The following is a 13,241-nucleotide window of genomic DNA, read 5'->3' as shown; positions in this document are numbered from 1 at the left end:
CAGCACACTGCACATACTTGGTAGCTATTTGATGAAGAAGTAGACAAATTTATTTCATATTCTCCAACTGTGCTTTATAACCTTTATTAGGTTACCTCTGTTCAAGATAAAATACATTATCTTGAAATTCTATAAAAGTTTTTTCATACACGTCAATGGGAAATTTTTCACTTCTGCATATTTGGATGTCTTTATCTTACCATCAAAATATCAAAGTATATTCTTTTTCACCTGTAATATAAAGTGAGATCATCAACCTAAAATGGTTAGGCATGCAACATATGTTTCCATTCAAGTACTTTGTGCACAAATATGTCACATACCAAATATGTACAACAGTAAATAGTATTATCCCATTTTAAGGTGGAGGGTGTCTATGCCCTCCACTCAAATCTGAGTGGGCTCATAAATACTTCAAAAGAAGAAAAGAAGTGAATCTTAACTTGAAATGAATCATAAAACCAAATATAAGTGCTAACTATAAAACTTCGATAAGAAAACATGGGTGAGAAATACTATTGACCTTGGCTTATACAAAAATTTCTTAAATAAGACATAAAGAGTAGAAACTATAAAGAGAAAAAATGATAAAATAAGCATCAAAATTAAAAATTGTTGCTCTTCAAAAGATAGTAATTTAGTCATAGGCTGGAAGAAAATACTTGCGATATGTATATATTGATAAAAGACATTTGGAATACATAAAGAACTCTGACAACTCAAAAATAAGAAAACAACCTAATTTTAAAAGGAGACGGTGGTGGTGCAAAAGACTTAAATAGATACTTCACAAGAAAAGACATACAATTGACAAATAAGCACGAAGGTTTGTTAGGCATTAGGAAAATGCAAATTAAAATTACCGTGAGATACCATTTCATAACCACAATAACGACAAACTAAAAGATCTGACAATACCAAATACTGGCAAAGATGTTGAATAATAACTGGATCACTGTGTTACCGATGAGAATGTAAAATGTCTGGCAATTCTTAAACACTCACTTACCTCACGAGCCAGTTTTCTACTTCTAGGTATTTGCCCAACATAAATGAATATGCTTGTCCACACAAAGAGTCATTTATAGCAGCTTTATTCAGAATAACCAAATCTGAAAACAGCTTAACTCTTCAATAGGAATGTGAAGAAATGGATTATAGTATATTAACACAATATATAGTACACATTAAAAAGAAATGAACACTCACACACACAACATGGATGAAACTCAAAAACATTGTTTAGTGAAAGAGGTCAGACATAAAAGAGAACAGATTTTATGATTCCCTTTATGGGAGGTTCAAGATTAACCAAAACCATGTCGTAGTGATAAATATCTAAAACAGCCATTGCCTGTGGTGGGGTTGAGAGTTTACTGGAAAGAGACATGAAAGAACTTTCTCAAGATGATGGAAATATTCTTCTGATGGACTTAGAACTAAGCTGCTTCTTCAGGAAAGGCCTTGTTGCCTCAGCAGCTGGAAGTGTTGTCAGTGAATAGCATTCAGCTGCTGCTGCTTTCTAGGATGGCTTCAGCTGTAGAGACTTACTTCATCAAAGCCCATTCCCTTCTGGGGATGACTCACATCCAGTTAAAACTTGAAACAACTCCTTTTGGCCATTCCAATTTCAGAGTTTCCCATGATGTGTGCGGAGGCCGTTGACGCCGCCTTAGCAGCAAACTAGTATAGCATTATCCCACTATTTGTGGAAAAGACTATTCTTTCCCTGCAAAATTGTCTTGAGACCCCGTCAAAAATCAGTCGACCATAAACGTGAGTTCATTTCTCAATTATATTCCATTAATCTATATATCTATCATTATGTCAGTGCTGTACTGTTTTGATTGTGGTAGTTTTGTAGTAAGGTTCGAAATCACTGAATGTTTTAATGCTTTTTTTTAATTATTTTTGGCTCCTGAATTTCTATATGAATTTTAATATTAGTGTCAATTTCTCAAAAATAATAAAGACAGCTGGGCTTTAGATGAGGATAAGATGGAATACGTAGATGAATTTTGGGAATATTGCCATTTTAACAGTATTAAGTTTTTCTGTCTGTGAACATGAATGCTTTTCCATTTCTTTTGGGTTTTAATTGCTTTCAACACTTTATAGTTTTCAATGATACATCTTGCACTTCTTTTGTTAAATTTATTCCTAAGTATTTTAACCTTTTGATGTTGTGGTAAATTAAATTATTTTATTCATTTAATTTAAAAATTTCATTGCCAATACATAGAAATATTGATTTTTATATAATGATTAGTTCTAATAGTTTGTGTGTGTATGTATTCTTTAGGATTTTCTATATACAAGATTATGTCATCTCTGAATAGAGATTGTTTTACCTCTTTCTTTTTCAATCTAGATGATCTTGTTCCCTTCTCTCTCCCTTTCTCCCTTTCCTCCTCCTCCTCCTCCTCCTCCTCCTCCTCCTCCTCCTCCTCCTCCTCCTCCTCCTTCTTCTTCTTCTTCTTCTTCTTCTTCTCTTCTCTCTCTCTCTCTCTCTCTCTCTCTCTCTCTCTCTCTCTCTCTCTCTCTCTGTCATGTCCTAGATGGAACCTCCAGCTTGCTTTGTTTCTGATCTTGGGGAAGCAGTCAGTCTTTCACCATTAAGTATGATGTTATCTGTGGATTTTTTAAAAAATAGTTGTTCTTTGTCAGGCTGAGGAAGTTCCTTTGTATTTGTTTGTTGAATGCTTTTATCATGAAAGCGGTTAGATTTTGTCAAATGCCTATTCTAAGTTTACTGAGATGATCTTATAGGGTTTGCTCTTGATTATATTAACATTGTGTATTATATTGGTTGATTTTCATATATTAAAACTGCCTTGCATTTCTGGGATAAATCCCACTTGATCTTAGTGTATAATCCTTTTTCTATGCTGCTGGGTTCGGTTTGCTAGTATTTTGTTGAGGAGTTTTGAATCTATTTATAAAAGATATTAGTCTAAAGTTTTCTTATGATGTCTTTGGTTTTGGTATCAGGGTGATGCTGGTCTCTTCAAGTCTTAAAATCTTCAGGATTCCGGTTTCCTCTGGGAAAATAAGACAAATGGGTGACTCAAATGCATTGGTAGAAGTTTAGATCTTCAAAAAGATACCTGTAACATTTATTGAATAAAGCTCGTGAATAAGATACATACCTTATTCTCTGTACCTTTGTGTATATTAGAATTTTTTTTCAATTAATTTTAAAACTGGATCATGTTACTCCTTTGCTTAAAAATTTTCATTGGCTGCCCACTACACTTAATAAAATTCAGATTTCCTACCTCAGGCACTACATAATCGGACTCTTACCTCTAAAGCCATACTTCACATACAACTATTTGCTTATTAAAAAGCAGCCAGCCTGACTGGCTATATTTTTCCAACTCAGGTTCCCTCATCCTCCTCTTTCCTGGACACTTCTGGCTTTCTCAGCTTTCAGCTTATATATCAACTTAGTGCAGCCATCTCTTACCATTCTATATCAGTAACCTCCCCACACATTTACCATCCCTGCTAATTTCTTTCCAGTACTTCTCTCTACAGAATAATTTTAATTTTATTTCCTGTCTTTCTTCCTCACTGTGCTGTGAGCTCAAGCCAGGGACTAATTTGCATATTACTCTATCCCTAGCATCTAACGCAATGAGTGTCATATACATGCACTCAGGTATATGGTCCTGCAGAATATAAAGATTGAGAATCTGCAACCATAACTTTAGTATCTTAGATATATCACATATCTTCATTTTCTTTAAATCAACTAAAACTCCACCTGAAGCCCAAATCCTTCACGGATGGTGGGAAATGCAGTGTTAACCAACATTGACAGTTAAGGTGGGGGGATGGTGCGCTCATTTCATTTCTTGAAATCCTCAGCTGTGGGACACCAAAACACCACTCGTGACCTCACTCCACTCTCACCTGAGGTCTTCTACATCCTCTGGCCCACCCACCGCTGATCTTTGCAGGCACTGCCAACTCTCCCCTCCTACTCTAAGTCACCTAAAATATTTTTTTTCAATTATAGGAAACTTTTGGAAAAGACAGTAAGACCGTTTACTTCAAATTCTTCCCTGAGGCAAAGGACGTTACCTGATAGAAATGGTGAGGGAGAAAAAAATGTAGGAAGGCAAAACATGAATCTCAGTAAACAGTTTTTCCATGGGGGAGGGGGCAAAGGGAGGGGGGAAGGGGAGGTGAAGGTGGAAATGACTAAATAAATGAATTAGTGTATTCAGGACATTAAAACTAATAGCTTGCTGTTATTATTGTAGCTATTGGTTGTCTCAGCTCCTATTACATTTGCATATCCACTTTTCACAAGATCTTCAGCAGCTTGTCATTGCTCTTAGTATAAAGACCAAAAACCTTAACAGAGCGTAAAAGGTTCTACATGATCTAATCCCAACATTTTCTCCAGCCATACTTCTCCTAACTCTAAGACAGTAGTTTGGGATTTTGGCTATGCAGTAGAATCACCTGGGGAAGTTAAAAAAAATAGTACTGTACGGTCTTATCCCAGAATGATTCTAAGTCTCTGGGGGTGGAGCCCAGGACCTGGTGTCTTTTGTAAAGCTCCCCAAGTGTAGTCAGGGTTGAGAGAATCATTCCTCCAAAGTCTCTAGCTACACTGACCTTTTTTCTATTTACTGAAAAGTAGAATGACTCTACCCCATTTTTAAACTAGGTCAGCAAACTGGCATTTATTTCTAGCTGTTTCCATAATGAATGCCTGGCCAGCAATCTTTGTGTACCACAATCCAGCTATCTTCCTCAGGACCGTCTTCCCTGGGTGGTTAGGTCCTCTCTTCTACGCTGTCATTGCTCCCAGTGTGTTTTCTTCACAGCACTTCTGGTTTGTAATTATTCTCTTGTGTGACTTTTTTTAAAAAAATTTATGTATGTCTCCTATATTAGATTGTAAAGCCCCCGAGGGCAGAGAATTTGTTCATAATTATATCCAAAGCTTAGAGCATTATAGGGAAACAACAAAAATTTATAAAATGTACACTTATATGAATAAACAAATGGGTATATGAATGTTGGAACCTGTGAACTTTATACTTGGGTACATGATCAGATATGTAATATGTGATAAAGACAAAAAATTTTACTTCTTTTTTTTTTTGATAAAGTTTAAATGACTTCGAAAATACTTTTCTAGATGGTAAGTTAACAGCCTAGTTTTCAAATGTTTGTGTGATTTTAACATCTACACAAAACTGCATTTGTAAATAGTTTCGGAACTTCTGAGAAATATTTGATATTTTAATTATTTTCATTTACTTTTCCAACTTGAATAAAGAAAACTGAGTCTCATAAAAAAATAGAAGAAAATTTTGGCATGCAATTAATAAACAAACAAATAACCTTCGAAACCTTACAAACTACAATATTTGTACCTTGGTGCAAAATTCATCCCTACAGGCACCAAAAATACGTCAAAACAAACTTAAAGTATCCTCTCCAGGAATTTTTTAGGAGATAGAAACAGATTCTGGATTTTATAACACAGGGTTTTGATCATTTATTTACTCAAAAAAAAAAAAATCTCAGTTCAGGTGGACTGCGTGAGTTTTCAGTGAAGTCTACTTAATTTGGAGTACTGTATTTCTTTTGGAATTTCATAGAATTGTCCAAAAAATATCCTTTACTAAAAACTTATAAAAGTTTTTACTCCAATATCTTTTTTCTTCTCTCTTTAAAATATGTTCTTATTTAAAAACTATAGTTTATCATTTAAACTCTAAATATGAATAATATTTAGTTCATTTCTCAATAACTCAAAGTTTAAAAAACTACCCAGATGATAAAATTATAATTTATAGACAGAGTCTTTAGTTCTCAGGTTGCTTTTTTATAATTAGCCATATAATTGCCTTCATATGTGACTGCTCTAATTGTAATGCCTATGACAGTTATATTAGAATATATAGGATGCTAATTTTGTTTCTTTTAAAGATCTTGCCTTGGTGTCTCTGCTCTCTGCTATACAAATACAAGTATACATGTCGCTACTTCACATTTAAGGATAAGTAATATTTACGAAGGCCTTAGACAGCTGTTTCTAATGTTCTGCTCTGTGAGTTGTGTTGATTAGTGGCACGTGGTATGGCAATCACACCCTGTTCAGAAGAGAGGTAGTCACAGATTCTCACCAAGCTCAGGAACATTTGCCTCAATCACGGATGCTTGCTGATAACATTTCTTAAACTATTCTGATGGCTTTTTTCCTTCTCGGCTGACTATTGAAATGGTTGACCTACTTGTATTTATAGAGGACACTTTAAGCAATACTTAGGAAGGAAACATTATTATCTCTTGTGTGCCAGAAACTGCATGGAGTCCTGACAAAACAAAGGTAAATGCATTCAATGTATTTTTTTTTTAAGTTATTTGCATCACCAAATTGTTGGGATTTTTGTTATCAAGTAGTTTGTGTTTACCCACGGGGCACCTTTTTAGTAGAAAGAAGATAATAACATTTGTTGGCCACCTATTAAGTGCCGAATATTTGTAAATGGCAACAAATCCAATTGTATACCTCAACATGACCCTCTGGGATAAGAATTATTTTAGCTCCATTTTGCAGATAGAAAGGCTGAGGCTTTTAACAGCTGAATCACTTGTCCATGAGTGAGTAGCAGAACGTCACCATGCTATTTGGGAAAAAGGCTCTGGAAACTAAGAACTCAGGAGAAACGGCAGAAGATAGGTCCATAGCTCTCTTGCTAAAGGATTGCTCACTAGAGAATCAAAGCAAAACATCACTGAGAATATCAGAGGGAGGGAGGCTGTAAGAGCATTAGACGTGAAAAGAGACATAGATGCTTTTGCAAATGTCAGAGAGGTAAGCTTGAAAATGAGATCACCCTTCCTGAGTGTTCAACTGTAGTAAATTTCTCTCCACTCTTCCCAGTGAGCCTGTGAGTTTTAACACAAGCAGTTCTCTTGTATTACAAGTGTGACACCTTTTTTTTTTTCCTGCTACTCGCACAGAGTCACTTGACAATGAAACGATGCAAATATTTGTCTCTGGGTGCTAGGCACACTGTATTTCAATCTAAGACCTGAAAGTAGTAGCTTATGAGCCACCTCTAATAGTACTGAGCATCTTTCCTCAATCTATATTCACATCAGTTCCATTTTCAAATGAGTCAAATGGGAAGCTGAAGTTAGCCAGTCAGAGCTTAACACCTCTGATTTATGGTCAGAAGTATCTTAATAGGATCATTCATTTTCCTTTGCTCGTTCAGAACATCTGATGTTACAAGTTTCTAGAAATGTTCTTGTATCCTCTGGTTCTGCAAAAATATAATCTTTATCTCCAAAAGTGACCTTCAAATGAGCAGGAAATGAAAGCCGGCCGTTCTTTCTCAGTCACCTTGCCTTGCTTTATTGATGTGTCATAATGGAAATCTTGAGAGCCAGAAATCTCAGAATTATTATGATATTTTAATCTTTTTAGGTTAAGTGTAAATGTGAAGGTGTAGGGCAAAAAGCATTAGTTTAGACCGGGCTTTATGAAGTATCTCTTTCTTGCCCTTTATCTCCTTGTTCAATTGCTTTAGAGAGGATGTCTCTTCTGCAAATCCACAATTTCTGGGATTTTGTGAACTTGGTTTTCTACTTCTTATACCTTCATAACTGACTTGATTTATGAAATTGGTTGGAACGATTCTAAGCTCCCAACCCCCACCCCCTTCTAATTACTTCCCCATCCCCTCCTTCCCTCACCTGAGTACCTCAGCACTAGGTCCTTTGTTTCTACTACATATTTTTAAAATATTAGCTGACAAACAAAGCTAACTGCAGTTCAGTTACTAGCCTCTGTTCTCACAGGAAACATGTCTATATAAACACACGCTTTGTTCAGTTTGAGACTGAGCATGTCAGGACACAGAGTTCTATGCCCAGAGCATTCCAGCTTTCTAAGTAGCATAGGCTTGTCAAAAGCTAAAATCTGGCTGCTATTCTACTCTGGAGCACGAGCTCTCAATTCCAAACCATTAGAGTATGTCTTTTGATAACACTTACCCTAGTGTTATAAAATGTTCTTTTGTATGGATAAACTCTTAGTAATGGATCAGTTGCTTACCTGGGGTAATCATTTATTCTCCTGAAGCAGAAGTAATTGCTAACTACTTGATTCTAAATGCATCTCAAAGGCAATACAAATTAGGATGAATTAGTGAATTTGCAGAGCCATTCTAGTATATATAAACACAACCCTTTCAACATTATGATTTCTTTTTTAGCCTTCGGATCACTCCCAAAATATTTGGTTTTACCTGTGCACCGAACTCATCTAAGACTACCAGATATTTTTTAAATGTCTCCTATCACTTTATACACACTTTAGAAAAAAAAAAGTATTGGCTTTATTTTTAATTGCTAAATTAATAAATTCTCATTATAAAAAAATCAAATACAGTAATGTACAAAATGAAAAGTAAAAGTTGCTTTTAACCAATCTGTCTCCATTTAAGAGTTTAATCTGTGTGCTTCCATGTCTTTTACAGAAAAGTAGATGTATAAACATTATATTCAAATATATTTAATAAATATGTTGTGACAGTGTATTTCAACCTTAATATGTGTAATATGTCATCAGCTTTATAGTTTCCATCTTTTTTTCTGAAAGCTGTGACTACAGCAGTAACACCAGAAGGACTGACTTAAAATGGGGGGCTGACATCTTAGCTATACAATTGGCCCACACTGAATGGATTGAACATTGACACATTACATTTTAAGGTCTCGAGGAGATATTTTATGGTCAGATTTAACAGACCACATACTCTTTCCTTTAGGGAGGCCATAAAATTCCCAGATTGTGGGAGCAGATCTTGTGCTCAAGTATTCAATTCTCTTTTTTAAGCTTGATTTTTCTTTTATTAAGATCTGTCATTGGTATTTTGCTTAAATTCCCTCCTGTGGCCAAAGACCCCTTTCCTACAAATTTGTTTTTATGATCATGTGGTTTTTTAAGAATATAAACTTTCCATCTATGAGAATATAATAAGGAACATTCTTTTGTTGCTGACAAGATCTAGCTGATAAGGCCAAAATGTTTGTGATACCTCAAAAATAATCATAAAGCCAACAATAAATTTCCGCAGTATAGAAAAGTACCTTTTCTAACTGATAATAAACTGAAAAGAGAAGAATGTGTTTCAATCTTGTATTGACAAAAAAGAGGAGAGGTTGGGGAGGTGGGAGTCTCTTATACATGTGGTATAGAAGTTTAGTACAGGCAAAAAGTCAAATCCTGTTTTGTTTTGTTTTCTGCTTCAGATAAATTTTATCAGCTGAAAGACAAGTCAGAAATAAAAGAGTGTTTGAGTTTTATTTTCTGCTGGTATCCACTTTAGGCTAGATGTTTTGTTTCACAAAGTAGGATTTCAAAACCCTTATTCTTCTGTGTGCAGAATTGTCCCATCCCACTAACTCTGTCATTCCCTTTCGGTGGTTAGAAATCCTCAGTGCAAAATAGCCACCCTGCAGCTTTTTAAAACTTGCCTCTTTTCCATTTTATTTCTATTGCCTATAATCTTAAATACTCAGAATCAGTTGCTTGCCTTTCACAGTTAATATCCACTAGAATTGGTCAAGTTTCTCCCTTTCCCTTAAATGGGGACATAACAGGAATCCAGCCTAGTTTTGCTTTCTCTTTTCTCCTCTCTTCAAAATCAGAGTCAATAGTCAGTAGTTTGCCCTAACATAAATCTTGTTATTGTTTATACCAACTCACCCTTTCTGATGCTATTAGAACCACAGTGGATCTTAGACCCAGAAATTTGCTCATCTTAAAGCTCTAAAACGGCACCACTTTTATGACAACAGTAAAGCCTTGAGCTGTCACTTTACCCCTAAGACTGTTACTTTCTGTGATTACTGGCATTTCTTTCTTTCTTATTCCCTCCTACGCTCATCCTCCATTTGACTGTTTAAAAAATGTATTTGGAACAAATAAGGTAAAGGACTAACGATTAGCAATTCTTTGTTGGGCTATATCAAACTCTGCCTAGAAAGGTGTATTCTCTGTGCTGTATATACATATTGCTTCCTGAGAACTCATCCCATTATTCTGATGGGTTTTAAGGGAGCTCTGAGAACAAGAAGGTTAAAGGAGAGCATGGTTTTCTTCTTCCTGATGAGGAACTGGCTGTGTCCCGCATGAGCCTGCACAGGCTACATGACAATTTGACCAGCAGACCTATGTTCAAGGCTGAACTCTACTGCTTCCAGGTCGTGAGGTGCAGGTAAGATACTAGATTCTTTGTCCTTCGGTTTCCTCACTGGAAACAATCACATCTGCCTCACAAAGCTGCTGTGAGGATCAAATAAAATGATGTATGTAGAAGGGTATTATAAACTTGTATCACACTATAAACATTTGAACTTAAAAAGCGTGTTGATTAAAAGAAAGGGGAAAAAAGTTTCAGTTATGCAAAAGAACTAGAATGCACCTGCTCAGGTATTTAAAAGTCACAGTTAAATGATCCAGTGGTTTTTGAATTGAAAAACAGATACTTTAGAGCATACCTCTGAAAAATTAAAACTTTTAAGAATATTTTTTAGTTTTAAAGATGTTGTAGAATAAGAAGGTATTGTCATTTTACAAATGAAGACAATGATATAAAACATTATGTCACTTGCCCCAGGCCCCTTATTACTTGGAGTCGAAAGCTTTTCAATTTTGACAGCCTAGATATTTGTCTCACAACCTCCACAGAAAGAAGAGGATTTATGTGGGAAGTTCATCCTGGGGAAGGTGACATGTTCGTTAATTTATGCTCATTTTGCATTAATACTTTGCTTCATCCCAGAGCAGTATTAACTGTATCTTAAATTTTATTATGTATTTCTCTATTAAAATAAATTCATTTTATAAAATCTTGTAAAATATATTGAGAAGCAAGGTTAATAAGTAGAGAAAATAGGGCAAAGAAACTTCCTAATTGCCTAAGTCAGCCATACATCTTCAGGTTGAGAGCTTCTTTTTCCATTTTCTTCTCTACACATATAAAACGTGCAAAACATAGGTTTATTTTTTGTTAGACGAGGCAACCCTTGGTTGACCTCACAGCTTACAAGAACCTTGTCAGCTTACAATCCCTTATTTATAACTTATTTTATGCTTACAGCGCTTGGTCTTTCTAGGTGGTCTCCCATCCAAGTACTAAGCAGACCCGACCCTGCTTAGCTTTTGAGATCAGACAGGATCGGGCATGTTCAGAGTGGCATGGCCATAGACAAAACATAGGTTTTTAAATGAGATTTATATTAACAGTGTGGGATGGCAAAGGTGGTATTAAAACTGATCATTTCCATTGAGTCATTGAAGAATTGAGAATTAAAATCTATCTTGCCCACCCAAAAAAGATTTTTTAAAAATAAATGTTCATATTTAAAAATTCACTTAAAACAATGCTTTGGCTCATTTTTTGACAAGTGAATTTGTGTATGAACAAAATAACAATGTGCAGGGTGAATGAGATGAAAAATCTACAGAGTGAATGTGTTTTGGAATTTCTAGTCATTTTGGTCTGTGAACATTTTGAGGAAATTATTTAGCCTAACTTCAGTTTCTCAACCAATATGACAAGTAATTGACCTTGGAAGAATAATCCAGAAGCTCTCAGTTTATGAGTGGATTAGTTCTAAGAGTTGATATATAAATCAATTGTCTAAAATTTGAAATTTACTTTTCCCTGGCAATATTTTTAAACATGCGATTTGGTTCCCCAACTAGTCTGCACATACTTCACCAATAGAGAATTGGGAACGTTAATGTTATTTGAGTAGCAATGAGCACTCTGACTTCTCACACATCTCTCTGCCCTGGTGGGCATTAGAGGGAGCGGATTCAGAGGACAATAACTCCTTCAAAGAGCAGGTAGACAGATATTTCCAAGGTCCAGTGATTTCTCTCTTACAGTTTGTTAAACAGATTATTTCTCTAAGTTACTCCCCATGTGTGACTGGGAAACAAAGGGATGGTGCCCATAGGAACTATGGGTTTAGAGTTTGCTTCCTCTAATAACTTTTAACGCATATTTTTTTCTTTAGCCACACATTTATCACTTGGAGGCTTACTGTTGTGATGCCTTATCCCCATGCACCCAGGGCACAAGTATGCAAGTGAATGTGTTGGAAGACTGATGTGTGCAAAGCTAGAGCTTTAGGAGTTTGTCCTTTATAAGCAACTGTTACTTTCAAAATGAAAATAATGTCTTAGGACTTGAAAATGGCCATTAAAAAATCTGTAAGCCGTATGACCTAAAAAGCATCAAATTTGAGTTGGGAAATAAACTTTTACTCTTTCATTTTGGATAGAAACAGTATATCGTTTAGTATCTTCCCTTCTTTGTGTTTAAAGAAGAGAAAGCATATTCACAATTTAACGTAGATGCTGTGAAGCTTTACTTTCAGCAGATGGTTCCTATAAGAGGATAAATTAAAATTTACTGGTCTCCAAATGGGTATATAAAGTTAAACATTGATTTCATGTAATCTTTCCATAAAAAAAAAAAAACTAAATCTTTAAGGATTAGTTCAAATATCTGGGTGAAATAGAGCCTTACATTCAACCTCAATACCCTTTCTCAAAGACCATAGATATGATGTAATAAACTAAAAAGGAAATTGATTCCTATGACAATAATAGCAGAATAAGGGAATCCTATTATTAGATGATCACTCTATGCCAGATTTGGAATATATGCTATTATATCTATGTTATCTTCCCTCTTAGCCTGCCAGCATGTGCAAGCTGGGTTCTTCTCAGTCTCTCAGATGACTTCCCAGGGGGTGGGGGAAGTAGGGCATATGGCCACATATGAAGTCGTCTTATCCCAACATTCGGATCTTTGTGTTTCAGAGTATTAACCAGATTACAGGTCATAATCTGTAAAAGCTCCCCTGCTAGTGCCCTGCTTGACTTCTTTCCAGATGAAATCTCTTCAAACAAATCCTGGATCACAAAGATACTCTGTTTTGTGTCTGGAGCCAAAGAGAAAAAAATATGCATGTAGAAAGACAAGTATCCGCCAAGGGTAAAGAGCTAGATTGATGAGGTTCTGCGTTTATCACCTCTGGGAAAAAAAAAATTGTTCCTGTAAAAGAAGCCAATTGCAACATTTAGGATGAAGTAATTCATCTAGTGATTCTTCTTCCATTTGAACTTTTCATTTCCTTGTGCTTTTTTATGGATGCTCAGTTTGAATGTGTCTAGATAA

The 13,241-nt window shown here is 35.5% G+C and overlaps 1 pseudogene; it reads right to left on the bottom strand.

Moving 5' to 3' along the window:
* Positions 1 to 11,138: 11,138 nt before the first annotated feature.
* On the bottom strand, positions 11,139 to 11,257 carry LOC118600921 (annotated as a pseudogene).
* Between the last annotated feature and the right edge of the window lie 1,984 nt (positions 11,258 to 13,241).

Source organism: Rousettus aegyptiacus, unplaced genomic scaffold, assembly GCF_014176215.1.
Source record: "Rousettus aegyptiacus isolate mRouAeg1 unplaced genomic scaffold, mRouAeg1.p scaffold_m13_p_3, whole genome shotgun sequence".
NCBI classification, from domain to species: domain Eukaryota; kingdom Metazoa; phylum Chordata; class Mammalia; order Chiroptera; family Pteropodidae; genus Rousettus; species Rousettus aegyptiacus.
Note: the sequence above shows the minus strand (reverse complement) of the source record. Positions and strands in the feature narration are given on the sequence as shown.